At 46.5% G+C, this 17,751-nt stretch overlaps 2 protein-coding genes across 3 annotated transcripts in view; both read left to right on the forward strand.

Annotated features, from left to right (window-relative positions):
- The window catches only part of LOC144773600 (uncharacterized), a 160,207-nt gene that overhangs the window by 116,956 nt on the left and 25,500 nt on the right, over positions 1-17,751 (forward strand). The gene's annotated exons all lie outside the window — the stretch shown is intronic.
- The window catches only part of LOC144772264 (uncharacterized), a 1,157,681-nt gene continuing 1,153,178 nt past the window's right edge, over positions 13,249-17,751 (forward strand). Inside the window, exon 1 of one of the 2 annotated variants that reach the window (XM_078656489.1) lies at positions 13,249-13,318. The gene's annotated coding sequence lies outside the window, so the exon portion shown is untranslated. The remainder of the gene's footprint in view (positions 13,319-17,751) is intronic. The other variant, XM_078656491.1, reaches the window with a different exon arrangement.

Genomic DNA, 17,751 nt, shown 5'->3' on the forward strand with positions numbered 1-17,751 from the left:
AAAGCATGCGTTGTAATGTCATACATCCGCTAACTGTTTGCAGGAGTCTTCAGCAGTGGCCGTACCTGTGGGGGAATAGAGACCGGAGTAGTAGGCAGCAAAGGCGTCATCTATATCTTGTGAGTCTCTCAAGTGTTCCCCATCTTCTGAACGAATATCTGATACCCTCCAGTTTGCCTTTTCATGTCTGTCAAGCCATGCAATCAAATTCTCTGCTTTGTCCCCCTCTTCATAAATATGATGTTGCGTCGCTCGATGCCTGGCCTTGGCCGACTCCGATGCTAAATCTCTATATTCTTGTTGCTTGAGGCCCAATGTGTGCTTGGTCTCTCCAGCCTCATCGTCTACCAGTTTGGCCTCAAGGTCCAGGATCTCTCACTTCGAGCATTTCAATGACAGCCTTCTTATCTCTTTTGTGGCCCACACTTAGGGAGAATACTTCTCTCGTGTATATAGCTTTGTAAGCCAGAGTCTACTGAGGCCTCATTTTCTACACAGTAGCGTTCCTTGGCCTTTAACAGGCCCTCCCTAAAATTCTGTATCTTAAGGTACCAAGGATTGAGTGTTATGGCCCTATTGGTGAGAAATCAAAAAGACCCTATCATATATATATTAGATGGAAACAGTTTTTTTATGCAGACTTATGAGTGCTTCATAGAGGGTCCAGAAGCTATAGTATATGACTAATGCATTTTAGTGCAGTGTTGCGGACACCAGCACTAACATTTGTTATTTTGACCCCTGATGCATAGTACATGGCAGGGCCTGTGATGTCCCTGTGCATGTGTCTGTATGCACTGCCTGGACCTTGGGGCCATAGTTACAATGATTGCTGAAGTAATGACTTACACACAAAGTATGGTATATTTTGAATTTCTTCTTGAATACTGCTTAAATGAGTGAATCACTTATATCACATAGATATAGGCATGCTGTTGTGTCTTTTCAGTCTGTATAGTAAGACCCTTCTGATTCCTGAAGGACCCTGTAGGAAATTACATAGTCGTTTGGGTGTTTCTGGGTGTGGTTAATAAAGTTTATAATGCAGTGGGTGCAGTCAACGGTTGCACTCTGAAGAATAAAAAAGTGCCCTACAGAGCTTTGAGTGTGGTGTGGTCATTTCTTTGCTACCGAGTTGAGGAGGATGCCAGAACTAGTGACGAGCCTGGGGATACGCAACTCGAAAACCAGAGAGTGTTCTCCCTGAGGGTTTGCCGAGGTCCAGCAAACTGCTCATGTATGCCACGTGTGCCTCACTTGAGGTGACAATCCACAGTTGGCGTATGTGGGATGAAAGCGCCACTCAAGCCAGTGCAGGGCTTTCGGCGAAGGCTCTACAGAAAAGCTCAGTGACATTCGGCCAATAACCTGCTGGTGAGGCTGTAAAAATACATAATGGCAACGCCAAGGCAGCAACAACCAGGTACAGAGAAACGCTAAAGCAGCGACAACTGGGTACAGTGAAGCGCTGAAGCTGCGACAGGCAGGTGAAAAAGCGCGCCAAAAGCAAAGGCTTCCAGGCAGAGCGAACACCATTGTATTTACCTGCGAGAATGAAGAACGAGTCATCTGACCTCGATTTCAGCCCCGGTAACAGACCACTGTGTTTAAAGTGGAAAGTAGGATCCACGACGATTTAAGTGAACACATGGCGTTTGTGTTTGTGCTTATGGTTGCATTTCCGATTCATTTAGACTGTGTATGCTGAGAGAGACACACTGGCATATTTACAAGACATTTTGCAACTTCTATGTGTGCTGCATTAAACAGTACATATAGAAGTTCCAAAATGGCTTTTGAAGATTGTTTATGTGCAGGAAGGGATAGAATGTTTATGTGCAGGAAGGAATACCTTCATGCACATAAAAAATATTCCTCTCAACTCAGACACCCTTGCACTATGGTGCAAGGGTGCCCGTGTTGGCGCTAGGCTGCTAGATTTAGTACCACTGCATAGGGAAACACAGGGCTGCACCATATTGTTGTAAATATGGTGCAGCCCTGCGTTTCTGAAGTGGTGGAGTGTAGCGTTAAGCCAGGAAGGCTAACGCCGCACTCAGTCACTTGTTGTAAATAGGCTCCTCAATCTGGAGAGGGTGCTTACGGCTGCGACAACAGAAGAACGTATATTTAGAAGGGGGCCCCTACTTGGAAACAATAAGTCTTGCTAGCTGTAGGGTAAAATTATTTTGGGTAAAGAGGTCTGCTAAATACAAAAACTCTTAATTTAACACAACATCACAGGCCTTTTTCTAAACAGGGTTGCTTAACAAGCCATAGACATATTCACTCAATGCACTTTCTGTTTTGATATAAAAATATACATTTTATTTCATTTTTATATATATATATATTTGAACAGAAGAACGTGCCAATCAACAAGCTGCAAGGATGACAGAAAGTTTCAGAAACCCTCTAGCTATGCCCACTAGGTCAAACCTCAGCATTAATTGATGCAAGTTGAAACTAAACATAATCGATCAGCATCAAATGCTCTGAGATATGCTCTGTGTATAATGTAGAGCCGAGTCTTGTGGCTCAGTGGCCTAATGAGTCCACTGCAGGAGCCTGTGTTCGACCTCATGGTCACAGGTTCAAATCCTGGCAGGTCCACTCAGTTTTTCACCCATCTCAGGTCGATAAAATGAGTATCATTGAGTTGGGCAACAATAAACATCTGTTATTCAGCGTCATGATACCTATGGGTGAATGTGCGCTTTACAAATACATGTTATTTTATCAGCCGAAACCTAGCATTACAGTGGACGTGTGTGGGACTTGCCAGAATCATGTTCCATTCTTTAGTTGTGCGTGGGCGAGCCACATCCAACTCTGAGTAACGTCGCAGTGAGATCAATGTCGTGGCAGCTTGCAGTCGGAGTGCATCTGCAAACCCCCCAGTGAGATGTGACCCTTTTCCTTTGACATCGCGATATTGAAGTGTGACGTGAGTTTGTGGTTATTGTATAATGTCCCCCCAATGGCGTTGCAGTGTACCGATGCAAGAGGCGTGACTAACAAAGTGCCCATCGTGGTACAAGTCCTCTAGTGTATGAAGGCTTGCCGCATGCCATGCTGAAAGCTCAGCCAACAGTTTCTTCCTGTTACCTCTAAGCATACCTAACAATGGAGTTGTGGGGCATAAGGTGTAATATGTTTAGTTAGGAATAAGCAGTGGCAACGATAGGCCACTTGTAGTAACATAGGGCGTGGTCGGAATGGCCCAGGGCAGGGATGAAACAGATGGAGGAGGGAGTCCAAGATACAGTGAGGACCATCTTCTGCTGTATCCGGGAGGTTTAGTCCCTCCATCCAATGAGCCGCCCACTACAACTGGGACGCTAAATAATAATGCTCCAGGTTAGGCACCACTCTTTGGTGCCCCGTCTATTGCCTTCAAAGACAAAAGTATACACATGGGCTGCCTCTTTGCCATTGAAATTTCAAAGATTGTTTTTAGCAAAACTGCACACAAGAAAACGAAAGTACAAGCGCTGATTCATGTTCTTTAAGGTACTTAGGTCAAGTGTGTGTTTCAGCACTGTTGCTGATATGGGACTGAACTCCATCACCTGTAACATAATGCATATGCAGAAAAAGTAGATTCCTGTCATTGTTTCATGGACCAGGAAAGCTTAAGACCATTACAAACCTCCGATTAATTAGGACATTTGTCCCGCTCCTCAACTAAATCGTTGGATTGCTTTTCATCTGCAGGAAGCTGTGGAGAAAGAACTGGAAACGCTGTTGAAGCATGATATCATTGAGCGCTCTACTAGTCCGACGCCATTGATTCCACCCATAGTGGTAGTGCCCAAAAAAGACAGCGGGGTGCCATGCGCATCTGTGTCGACATGCGCCAAACTAACAAGCTAATTGAGAGAGAAAGTCATCCAGGTCCACACATCGCAGACATACTTACACAGCTGAATGGCTTCAAAGTCTTTTCATGCCTTGATCTGAACAAGGGGTATCCTCAATGGGAACTAGAGGAAAATTGCAGGTACATTACTACCTTTTTGAAACATGTTGATTTGCTCAAATACAAGAGGCTAACTTTTGGGGATGTCTTCAGCTGCAGAACTTTTTCAGGATGTCATGCGCCACATAATACAGCCTGTCACACATGCTATCAATTACAGTGATGATATACTGGTGTTTGGGTGACGCTACAAAGGAACATGACAAAGCTCTTACACAAGTATGCCGTTTACTTGCTGATGCAGGTCTCACTTTGAACGCAGACTATTGTGAGTTGCTAAAAGTCTTTTGACATATTTTCTCTGAAAGGGGAATGACACCAGTCCGGCTACAGTACAAGATTTATTGCCCACTAATCCCCCACAGAATGTGACAATGTTGCGATATTTCCTTGCAGCGCCAGTTACTGTTCCAGGTACATATGTGACTTTGCCACATTCAGTGCCCCCCTGAGAGACTTAACAAAACGGAATTGTGGCTTATGCAAGCAGGAGTCGGTCGCAGATCAAACGTGCTTGTTCCCAACCTGAGAAAGAAAGCCTTGTGGTAGTGTGGGGTTGTGAACACTTTTATCTGTTTTTATACGAAAAACATTTCACCCTTGTCACTGAACATAAGGTGTTGCTCGCCATTTTTGGAAATCCAAAAGCCAAGAGGCCCCCTCACATAAATAGGTGGGGGTTGCGACTGCTTGAGTATGATTACACTATTGTGCATAGGCCAGGGAAAGATCAAAATCTCGCTAATTTCACGAGCGCCATTACTGTGTCAAAGTACAACCTTGAATGCAGCTGAGGCCTATGTTAACTTCATAGTCAAGTCAAGTACGTCTTCCGCTTATCTGTGGAAGACATCCTTGCAGCTACAAACAAAGATAGAGATATGCTTGTCCTCAAAAACATTACACAACACTCCTGTAGTCCTATATAAGTTGACCTATTACATATGACTTTGAATATTGAAAGTTCAAAAATGTGAGAGAAGAGCTTTCTGTTACTCAAGAAGGCATTATCTTGCGAGGGAAGATAGTTGTCATTCCTGAGAATCTGTGACAAGTCATTGAACTCATCCATAAGGGTCACTGGGCATTGTCCTCACCTGAAAGCCTTGCACTAGTTACCTGTGAGGAAAAGAATTTGCCTTAAGGCCTTGGTCCTGGCCTTTAAAGCACTGCAGGGCACTGGAGCACATTACCTCAGAAGGAGAGTCATACACTACGCCCCCGCAGAACATTGAGGTCATCTTCACTTCATCTGGCTGCTGTCCCCAAGATATGCTGCACTCATACAGGATGTCGCTCTTTTCAAGTGCAGGTTGCACGCGCCTGGAATCTCCTGCCAGTGACACTCAGACAGTTGACGGATTTACTTACCTTTAGGAAGATGCTTAAAATCTGGCTCTTCCGTCATTTATCTTAGGTCTGCCCCACCCTTTAAGGACAGCAGCAGGCTAGTGTTGAGGTTCTCTAGCGCCGGGACACTCTTTCTGAGTAGCTGAGCGCTTTATAAATACTTCTCATTCATTGTCATCACGAAGAGAGCTCTCTGAGACTTAGTGTGGTTTTCTCGCCTGGATGAAAGAGTTGAGAGAGAATTTGGTTGGTTGGTTGATAGCTTTATTTCGATATGCTTATATCATAAAAGCATTACACAAAAATATATAAAACAGCACATCATAAAACATAGACTGTACATATAAAACATCAATAAAAGTGACATATGAAACATGATAAATAGGTTTAAAAAGGCATTAAATCGATATAGACAGTCTTTTTAAGCGAATCAACCAGGCCCATTTTAAAAATTTGGAAACAGCGCAAACAATGGGAGGAGCTGTATCAGTCAGTAAAATACGTAAAGCCACTGAATGCTGACGGGTACCCAACGCTTTACAAAGTGGTTTGAGCCAATAGGATCTGGGGCGCACATAGTCCGGACATTCAAGGAGGAAGTGTGCCACGGTTTCGGGTCTGTCAGTACACAGGGCACAATTGCGTGATACCAGCTTGTTCAAGTTCCATCTGGAGAGGAGATCAGCTAGGGGTAAGGTCCCTAGTCTAAATTTAATATATAGGGCCCGGTCCATTGGGATGGTAATAATGTCCAAAAAGGGTTCGAAGGCAACAACATCTTTTATTCTCAAGTAAGCTGCGGTGGAATTACAGTGATGCTGGTTGCTGATGAGCTTTGAGGAAACCCATTCCCAATATATTTTTTTCAGAGCCTCCTTCGGCGGAGCTGAGTGAGTGGACCAACATGAACCCAATCCCAGGTCCCCAAGCAGGTGTTTAATGTCCCTTAGCCATTTAATCTTCTGCCAGCCATCCGAATGCATTACCTCTACCAGCCCGTCTGCATAGGATTTTAGTTCCGGAACCCTCCACAGGCGGGCCCACAATAAGAGAGGCCGGAGGCGGGCCAAGTCCTTGATTGGTTTACAGCCCGCGTCCATAAGCACCGGGACTGTCGGGGTGCTCATCGGGATTGCCAGTAGGTCCTTGATAAATTTGTTCTCAGCCTTAGACAGAGACTCCATGTTGCCCAGACCCCATAACTTTGCTCCATAGAGTGATGCAGATACTGCTCTAGCCTTGTATATATCGATTATCGGAGCTACACAGTGTTTAGATGAAGTGTTATACTCCTTTAACAAGGCTCCCCCCACTCTTTTATGACCCAGGGTCATTTTATTGATGTGGGGAATCCAGTTCATACCATCACTCAAACGTATTCCCAGGTAATCGAATTCTGAAACTTTTTCAAGGGGGATAGAATTCAGGATGGGGGGGCTGCCAAGTTTCCTGGGAGGGTGCATGACTAGATATTTAGTTTTGTCCACATTTATGACAAGTCCTCTGGTTACACAAAAATCCTGAAACCGGTTCAGGAGCTTCTGGAGGCCTTGGGGAGTTTTCGAGATGAGAAGGGTGTCGTCGGCAAACAACAGGGTTGGGATCTTAACGCCACCCAATGTGGGGGCGTCTGCAGGTTCTTCAAGCAGATGCTCTACCACCCCATTCACATAGAGCGAGAATAGGGTGGGAGCTAGAACACAGCCCTGCCGGACACCCCTATCAACCCGGATCTTATCGGTCTTCTCCCCATTCAAACCCCATCTAACCTGGGCATAGTTGGCATTATGCAATTTCATGAGGAGGTTCAAGATGTAAGGGGGCATCCCAAGACCATACAACACCCTCCAGAGTTCCTCCCTAGGAACTAGGTCAAAGGCAGTCTTCAGGTCTATAAAGGCCAGATAAAGACTGCCTTTGCCCAGCACCACCACCTTCCAATATATTAACAGGAGTCTAAAGACTTGTTCAATTGTTCCTGAACCTGAGCGGAACCCAGCCTGCATCTCGGACAAAATGTGGTTGTCATCCACCCATGAAAGAATCCTCCCTAGAATTGCTTTTCCCGCCACCTTCTGGGTCGAATCTATAAGGCTTATTGGCCTGTAATTTCCTGGTAAATCCCGACTACCCTTTTTAAAAATTGGGACTACCTGTGCCCCTTTCCAGGACTCTGGTACAGATCCTCCCTCAATGATGGCATTTAAAAGAGCAGAGACTAACGCTCCCCATAAACCTGGATAAGCACGAAGAAGGTCCCCTTGTAACCCATCCGGGCCAGCTGCTTTTAGTGGAGTAAGAGTTTTAATCAAGTTCGTAACCTCACGTGCAGAAAAAAAATCCGTATCTCTGTCCAGAGAGTAGGGAGGAAGAATAAAATGATCATTGAGTGTGCCTTCAATAGCACAGTAGAGAGCAAAAAAGTGATCGAACCACGCCTTGGCAGTGATAGAACAAGTCCTCAAGGTATCGTCGGGGCGATTCCTACTACCCACCAAGTCCCAAAACCTTTTGGTATCTCTCCCTCGACTGGCAGTCAAGAGATCCTGCCAAAAGTTGTCCTCCCACTCTTCCTTAGCTATTTTCTGGCAGTGTGAGTATAACCTACGGGCCTCCCTAATCCTAATTTGGGATTTAGATTTAACGGCATCAACAAGCAAGGCCTTCGCCTCTCTGCACTTGCGGTTAAACCAGCCTTGTCCTGCCCGGGGACCTGTTTTCTTCCCATTACTGCTACCTGATACAATAAAAAGATCGCTAAGAGCCAGAGTTAAGTTACAAAATCTGGCAGACACATCCACCAACCCTCCGCCCAAAGGGTCAAGGTTTTCTAGTGCTGCAACTAAAAGCTGCGATATAGAGGATGTTTTCTCCGCTGAGAGCGACAGCTTAGCCCACTTTAACCGTCGACCGCAATTTGAAACTATCGACATGTCCGGGACAGGAGAACAAGAGGTTCTGCTACCTATACCGTCTAGGCACCTATGGGTCAGGGTAAGCGAGAGAAGGTTGTGATCACTCTCAACAGAGGGTATGATAACCATATCCTTAACCATGCTCCATAAGTGGATGTCAAGGAGGAAATAATAAATTCTAGACGTATGCCCGGGCCTGTTATATGTGTGGGCTCCCTTTTTGTCAGAACTAGACCTACCATTAAGGGCCCTCAGGTCAAACTCGATTGTGATCGAATTAACCTGGAGCACCACTTCCGTCCATTTTTTAATTGGGCTAAGCTCTAGGGAGGGTATACCCCATCTATTGTCGTCAACCTCTTGATCCTGAAGAACTTCAGGGCCTAGAGGCTCGAAGGTGCAGTTGAAATCGCCCGCGACCAAAGTGCGATGCTTGTGTGGAGAGGATCGAAGCAGGGCCTCCAGGCGGGCTATGGTCGGGGATTCTCTACCCCCCTTCATACCTCGGGCGTAAATATTAAAAATATTTAGGATAACCTGACCCTTTGGATTTTTCAATATGATATTAAGGAGGTCCGTACACTGGGTATCATGCTCCTCCACCCTACAGTTAAGTGCAGTGGCTACCCAAACCAGGAGGCCTCCCGAGGGACGACCCCTACCACTCTCTGGTTGTACTGCCGGTATATGATGGGATGAATAACCCGCCTTGTGAGGGGGCTCCCTACACCAGGTTTCCTGGAACAAACATATGGAGTAATCCTCCACCAGAGCGTTCCAGTCAGGCAGGGCCAATTTCCTGTCCAGACCAGCCACATTCCAACTGAGAACCCTAACAAATGGGTCCGTCACAGCCGGAATGCTACCGGGCTCGGCAATATCCACCAAGTCTGTGTCTCCCATGGGAGGACAGGCAATTGTAGGTTCAGTTTGAGCCATCACCACCCCTGCTTCCCATGTAACACTTGGAGCCACGTGCTCCCCCAAAGTAAGCAATTGGTAAAATTCCAGTACAGAATTGGAATTTCTTGAATTAGATGTTTCATCCACCCTACAAGTTTCCTGGTGTTCAAGGGATTGTCACCATCCCCTCCCTAAATCTTGCCAACCACCCAAAGCGTTGGTGCACGGAACAGTAGTGCAATTATAGTACTGAGTGGGTGGAGCTGGTGTAACAATCCCTGGCCACAGACAACTTAATGGGCCATTTTGCTCGTTAAGCAAGCAGGTCGAAACACTAGTGGGACGTGGGTAAAAGAAAGTGAGGTCGACAATACCAATTCCTCCCTTGCCTGTGCACCAGCCCTGTCTTGTTAGCCATCCTACCACCCTAGGATCTTGGAAATTGACCACAATACAGTCCCCACCCAGACTTTTAGCAGTAGAACCTATCCAATCTATTCGTCTCACTCCCAATATAAGACCATCAACTTCCCCAGGTAGAGGCCGGTTCACCCTTAGCCAGTGCATAGCCTTGTTTTTAAGCATCTGGAAGGTTTCTCTCTGACCCGGTGGAAGAGGAGGAACATTTATTAGGACTGCTACAAAGGGGAAGGAGTCTGGGGTGAGGTTCATGGGGGGTTTCTTGTAAGGTGGCTTTGTCGGGGGTGGTACGGGCGGTCTGGGGACAGTAGAGACAGGGCGGGGTATAGATTTACTCACTAAAGGTTGATTACCAGTAGGTAGGGCAGATGATATAACAGTATCCCTTCTAATGCCCTCAACACCTCCTGCCACTGCAGTAGCCAAAGTTTTTATGCTAGGAGGCGGTTGTTGCGCCGCAATCTGAGCAGGTACTACAGTAATAGGAGGATTTGAAACAGGGCCCAATGGTGCTGAATTAGGGGGCTTCAGGGGTCTCTTCGCTGCCGCACTGTCAATCTTTACAGGTAGTGGAGAATTGGATTGTTGCCTATGTCCCATAGCTTGTGGAGGAGCTTGAGTAGTGTTCTGGCAATTACTACTTCCATCCAACCTGGCCTGAACTTTTATCAGTGCCTTGGTGGAAAAGAAATTGTCTAATGTTGCCTGCTCAAAATGGTCCAAGCGGTCAGAGAGTTTCTTAACGCGTTCCTCTAATGGGAGCAATATAGACCGTAACAACCGTTCTAAGTCAGGGAGCAAACTGCTCAGGGATGGCTGTTTATCTGCCGTTGCCGTCCCTGTGTCTGTAGGAATGGTAGAGCTAAGATCTGAGCTATCCTGTAATATAACAGCCCCCTCTTGCGTGGCTTCCCTCCCACGGTTTACTTCGGGAGCTGCCTTACTAGCATACATACTTTTATTGACTTTTCTAAGTTTGTGAGGTGGCTTAGGTGGAAGACATTTCCTGGATAGAGTATTACCTTTTCTTTTAAGACCTGGTTTTGGTTGGGTCAGTGGAGCACAAGCTTCAGCTGTACCGGTCTTAGACTCTGTATAGCTCATACAAGGAGGAAGCAAATCGCCCGCTGTACCCTGGATCTCCTTATTAGTAATTACATCCTGAGCTAAAAGGGGTACAGTGGGTAGATTTAATGATGACAGAGGTGTAACTAATGCAGGAAAAATTTGTGCAGGGCGTTTGTCCACAGGATTTTTTAGTAGTTCGATAGATAGTCTCCGCTCTGCACGCCTCTCAGCAAGCGATATTTCTTTGTCAATCAACTGGAGAGGGCGATTGAAGAATTTATCCAAGGGACCAACAACTAACTGCCCGGCATCGCCCGGTGGGGTCCTCAAGGCGGTGCTGCTTTCCGACATTCCTTAAGGTTATCAGCCCTGTTTCACCACTTCCTGGTAGGCACTAGTGTGGCACAGCAGGACGCTAGAGGTATTGGTATTCTATTGAGATCGATGTTAGTGGGGTGGCCCGGCCAGGCCTCCCTCGGCCCCTGATGGCCACAGACGGCCCCGCACTTGTCCCAGGCTTCTCCCGGGCTTCTCCCGGGCGCGCTCCCGCTCGTTCCCGCGAAGCGGTGGGACTAGTCTCCTTAAAACAACAAGTGCAGCAATCTCATTGGATAATAGGCGGGTGGGCGTGGCCAGCGGGGAGAGCAGCCCAGGTGTAGCTGGTTGGGCGCACAGGGACTCCTGGACGCTGGAGTCCCTGTCTTGTGCTCGCAGCCCCGCCGACACAATCACCTGCCCCGCACTACTCTCAAGCTTTAACCTGGAGCCAGCAGCTTCACGAACACACAGCGCTGCGGGACCCGCGGAGCGGGTCCGGCGAGGCGCTACGTTGGTTCCTCCCAGCAGGGACACGCAAATAGGCAGCAAGGACCAAGGACCAAAAAGGTGAGGGCACAGTTCGCCAAAGAGAGAATTTGAGGCTTCTCATTTGTGTAACGTTTTACCTCCCAAAACAACACAACACCCACTAACCATGTCTGACCCTCCGAAGCTAGTGTGGGAGAGGCTCGCCAATGATTTCTTTGGACCTCTCAACAATACACATCATCTCCTGGAAATCATTGATGAGTACTCATGATTTCCCCTTGTGGAAGATCTGTCCTCCAACACACATGAGAAAGTCATTGGGACATTAAATGACAGTTTTGCAACATGGGGTGTACCTTCCCTTCGGAAGTCTGACAATGGTCCACCTTTCATTAGTCGAGTTTAAAGACTTTCTCACGAACATGAGTGTTAAAGATCAGGAACGTACATCTCTCTGGCCACAGGCAAATGGAGTTGCTGAACAATTCATGGGCACCCTAATGAGAGTAGTTCAGCGAGCAGCGCTAGATGGTAGGGACTTCAGATTAGCTTTGTGCTCATTCCTTCGTGCTTAAAGATTCACACCTACACAGGTGAAAGCCCTGCCACCTTGATGTTTGGTAGAGCCACGGGCACGAAATTGCAGCAATGGACCAATCATAGGTCGACTGATGCTGACGAGGTCCGTGCCACGTATTCCTTGCACAAGTTCAGGATGAGGACCTATGCTGATAAGTGCGAATATGCTCTGGAAATGGTTTTCAAAGAAGGAGACCGAGTCCTGGTCAAACAAAAACAGAAACCCAAGACTGATGCTCCATTTGATGCTGATCCCTTGCGGTAGTAATGAGCAAAGGACATATAGTGACTGCTCAATGTCTTGGAAAGTCTATCACGCATGTCTAGTCACACTTCAAGTGCCTGCCTCGATGTTCGTTGGCTCCAGATATTAGAAGTGAGAGTCCACAGAGCCCCACTAATATACCTGCTCTGCATCACCTGTACCCGATGCAGGCACCTCTCCTCTGTCTCATTGATATGAAATGACTAGATCTGGCAGGCTGGTTCAAGCCCCTCAATGAGTCATTGAGGAAATATAATGTATATATGTAATCGTTTTATTTATTTAACAAATGGGAGATGTAGTGTCTTGAGGGTATGTGCTGTAGGTTTGATTCCTAAAGGACCCGGTAGGAAATGACAGCCAATTGGGTGTGTCTGCTGTGGTTAATTTTAGTTTATGACACAGTGCGTGCATTAGTGGCACTCTGTAGAATAAAGAAGTGCACTACAGAGCCCCATCTGTTGCATGGTCATTTACATGCTACTGGGCTGAGGGGGACGCTTAACGTGCCATGTCATACTGTATGCATTATTGATATTAGCTGAGCTGTCCATGTCCTACAGATGTCTGACATATTGCAATCCTAATATTGCTCCTTAAAATCAAATACCTAAATATTTAAAAAAATGAAGAAAGTTTACTCTTTTCGTTCAGCCTATGTGTTTTTGCATATTATATCCAGACCAAGTCGAATAAATTATGTCACATTTTCGAGTGTTGGGGGTGTTATCCTCTCCCCTCCTCCTCCTCTCGTCTGAGCTGCTGCCGAGTCCGTTGTCTCTTTCAGTTACTCTCCGTCCGGAAGTCAGGTGGCTTCCTCTTCCGGTCGTCAAGGGCAGAGACAGCACCAGCAGTGAATGCCATCACTTCCGGCCTCTTCCTCGGCTCCAGCAGCTGTAGGGGTGGAAGGATCCTCGGTCTGTGTGGTGACCTTCACCCTCTGACCCCGGACGTCACCACCGGCCTCGGATTGTCATCTTCACCGTCCCAGGCTGAGGTGGAGAGGGCTCTGAGCAGGGGTCTGAGCAGGTAGAGTCTACAGACCCCCCCCCGCCCGCTGAGGACAACCTGAACTCTGCACCCCCCCTTCAAGCCCCCCCCCCCGGGCTGAGGACCCTTCTCCCCCCTTCAAGCCATGCCCCCCCCCGAGCAGCGGACCCTTCACCCCCCCCCTTCAAGCCATGCCCACCCCGCCCCCCCCCGGCTGAGGACCCTTCACCTCTCCCCTTACCACCTCTCCTGTGCATCCTCTCCCCTCCCACCTCGACTATCTATCCAGGGTGAGGTTCTGTTTTCACATATATAGCGCTTGATAGCCCTGACCAGGTGCAAAAGCACATTTTCAAAGAGTATAGCACCCTGTTCTGTGGGAGTGACACATAGCTGCCAAGGTTTCAGATTGCTATGTGTGACACTTTCATAATTTCTGTGTAATTATGAGTGACATTTCAACAAATATGAGTGACACTTTCTCGTGAGCAAAATCAAGCAATGGAGACCAGGTAAATACATAAATATCAGAAATTACACCCATGTGAGCAACGAAATTAAATGGTTTAAAATGGTAAAATCTATCATGATGGATATGGGGCTAGAGCAACTCTGGATATCCCCCTCCACCAGCACTTTTCCATCTAAATTAGCTTTCAAGGAACTGTACTGGGCCACGATTCGCCAGGCTAGAGTCAATGCCTCAAGCTCCACCAATCTCACGGGTAGGTTCCTGTCATTTAAGTTGGACTTGTCCCGTGAACTTTATTGGGATTCAATCTCCAAAACACTGGACAGGAAACTCTACCATCAGTTTCGGGTGGGTGCATTGCCGGTGAATGTATTCACTAAAGGTTGGAAAACGAGTACTATGGACTATTGTAGATGGTGCCCTGGCCACAAGGAAACAATAGGACACTTCTTGTTTGCTTGCCCTAGATATCTAGTACCTAGAGCCAAATGGTTAAAGCCACTGTTCCAGCGCATGCCCATAAGAAAATCCGAAGATGCTATTCGTGTATTAACAACTAACACCTCTGAGTTCATTTCAGTGTGCCTGGCTAAATACCTGGGATGGGCTTGGACATTAAGGTCGAAACCATAGCACAATTACTGTACTGACCATGCAAATGCTCCTCCATGATGTACCGAGCTCTACCAAAACAGGCTGTTCATTCCTGCTCATGCTATCGAAAATTGTTTGGAATCTAACTGTAAACTTTTCCGTTTTCTTTATTTATGAGCTTAATTTAAGTAATTTTCTTCTCAGGTTTGTCTTTTTTGTTATTTAATACTAGTTTTATGAACTTAAAGTTATGTATTTTTAATCAAGCAATGTTTGTTAATGTCTGTCTTTTATGATTTTTTATGAATCGAAATAAAGACTTTAAAACCTGAAACCTGAGCAACGAAAAACTCTCAGAAGATCTTGAAAATGCTGTAAACCACCAAAAATGAAAAGTCACGAACAATTGACAAATAGTCTCTCCAGGTCTGTCACATGTAAGACATGGCCAAGCAGGCATAGAGGCACTAGTAAGGATCTCAGGTGCTAATTGTAATTAATTTATTTAGTCAGTGTGCTACAGGGTTAGTCAGGCAGTAATAATAGTTTTGTCCTTTAATGTTAATAAATAATAATAATGTATGGACTGCACTCATTGTGTCAACTGAGTAGAGGTCTGGGGCAGCGTCCTGAGAGCAGTGGGCTGCAGGCTCTGGTAGAGCAGGAACGCTGTAATTAAATATAACGTACTGTTGACTTGAAGTTGAACGTCACCTGGCCACAATTAAAAAAACAAAACGGATGGGACTGACTCGTATGTATAGTTCAATTTACATGAAACAATAGTAAATAAGATGTAATGATCAATGAGATCTGGCTCATGCTCCGAACTAAGCAGCACTGCTCAGTGCAGCCTGTGCGAGTGGAGCTGCAACAGGGTCTCAGTCAGGCTGCAGTGAGTGACGTTCTAAATTAAATATATAACAGCCACTGCCAGGTCCTGTATTAGTTATATTTTCGCGCCGGCTGCAAAACTACGTGTTACAGCCATGGAGGTTAGAGCAAACAGAGGCAGGGCTCGGCTGAACCGCCAGGCACAAAACGAAAACAAATATTATTATTTTTTCCGCCTATTTGACATACCAGCGATGGAGTGCGCACACTGCGTACTTAAATGCACAGCTCCGTGGTGTGAGGCGCCTTGCAGGAATCCAATCAATGATTCCACGCATGACTGAGTCTGACCGGGCGACCAGCTCAGCTGTTGTCATTTAACCAACATTAACGGGCACCAGCTGAGAGTTACAAAATCAGGCTGACTCCAAAGAAACATTCCCAGCAATACTTTAAATTCACGCACCTGTGTCAGCGCGGCCTCGACGAGTTCTGTAGCACGCACCAAGGCAGTCAGATTCTATTGTAATGATCACTGACTGATCCTGCCTCTGCCATGACTGTGCGTCCCATTTCAACGTCGTAAAAAAACTCCAGTGCCCATGATCGACGAGGCGCCAATATAATTATTGCGGCGACGCCTGGTGGGTAGCAGCAAACTAAAGCAATTTAACTGCCGCTCGCCCTGCCTCGTACTCTGCGTGAGTAATGGATACACTGTTTGCATTCACGTGACCCCACCACGTCACGTGAATGCCGTGCCGGACGGCCCGCAGCAGCTTGGCTAAAAATGAATGCTCATTGTGCAGCCAGCGCAGCAATGAGCCACCAGGTTAGTGCCGATCCTGTGCACTCTTGACACCAATGACACAATCTACTGTCAGAGCAGCACACGGTCCATTTGCGCTGCTTCCTCATGCGTCACGACTCACTAAGTGTTTGGCCTTGGCGCGATTTCGGCCCGCTTGTCTTTTCCTCTGCACCGACAGTGGTGGCAAGGAGGCGCCGCAAATGCGTGACGTTTAATTTTAGTGCGGGGATGCGGACCACCGAACTACAATGCGTTAGTGTCACGCCTAATGCGTGACACTTGGCAGGCCTGGTGACATGGATGAAAAGGCAATTATGGATGGAGAGTGTTTTGTCACAGAACACTAACGCCTTGGATTCCAGTGTGTGGATGGGTACAACGTGTGTGAATGACCTACTGCCTATGTTATAACTGTTTTGGTATTGTGCCTGGATGGCAGAGACTGACTTGTCTATGTCAGAGAAAGTATTTAACTGAGCAAGAGTGTAAGGGCAAAGTATGAGAACAGATGTGCTATACCTGCAAGTGGATCCCTACAGGTTTTGGCTTGGTCTCTGTTGGAGGTGAGCATAGGAGGTGCCCAGTCAAGAAAGGATGCTATTCTTGGGGAGGGTACAACCTTTCATCATCTGCAGCATGGGTGCTCACCAACATGGACAAAAATACTGTTGTAGCTTCTGCTTTAGGGTGTTGGGATCTGCCCTTCTCATTTTCAGATCTGTAATTCCCCCCCCATCAATTCTTACTCTCAAGTGCCTGCTGCCTCACTGTACCCCCGAGCATGATATGACAGGCAAACAATACTAGGACGGCCACTGCACATCTGTGGGAGTCTCCCCTAGGGGCTTGCTTTTTTTCAGACCTTGATTTCCACTAGAGAGGTGCTGCAGGAGTAACCCCATGGTGCTGATGAAATTTAGTCTTAATGGGTGTTGGTTACAATTGGGCATCATGTCACTCGGGCAATGAGAAACATTTGTTTTTTATCAAAGTAACTGCCCACTTTGACTCTGTTGTGTCGCAGCATTTACGGACATCGTAATGGTGCTATATGAGTCTTAGGAAAGGATATGATAACTCTGGCCATTAATGCACTTGCTGGAGAGATCTGTGTGTTTTTCGCAGCTTTGGCTTCTAATGTAGCCTTGGGGGTTAATATGTCTCCTGTAAAGCACAGATTTTTAGGTCAAAGCCCACCAGACAGCACAGCACAGCTGTCTGGTTTGCCAACGTGGGAACATTCAGAAATCTTTCCTAGGGATGCATTCCGCCCCTTGCTTACCATTTGCTTTGTAACTCACATTTTCTTGCTTTCTATTTGCTATCTTTATTTGTTTGTTCTTTCCGTTGCCCAACCCTTATTTACAGTATCCTGCCCAGTGCTCTTTTTCTGTAAACATGCATTTAAATCTTGTTCTATCGCATTTGCTGTGCATTCAGTGGCAAAGGTCAAATGTCAGGCTTTGTCTTCCAGGACGCTTGGTGTTTACTTTTCTTTCTCTGTTTTCAAAGTGAGTGGATTGTTCGGTGACAATCATGCTGGCTACAAGGGGTAATTCTGGTAATGCTGAAGTGCGGGGAAACAAATATTTCAATACCATCAATACTTGAGATGATGACATTGTTTATGCTCTTTGTACTTTTATCAGTAAAACTGCGTGTCTGTGCAAATGTAATGGCAATTGAAGATGTGTTGTTTGTAATATGAGTGCGCTACCACATCATGCATTCTCCCCTCTATCCCATTCCACTCTACTCTGC

The sequence above is a fragment of the Lissotriton helveticus genome, chromosome 8 (genome assembly GCF_964261635.1).
Source record: "Lissotriton helveticus chromosome 8, aLisHel1.1, whole genome shotgun sequence".
NCBI classification, from domain to species: Eukaryota; Metazoa; Chordata; class Amphibia; order Caudata; family Salamandridae; genus Lissotriton; species Lissotriton helveticus.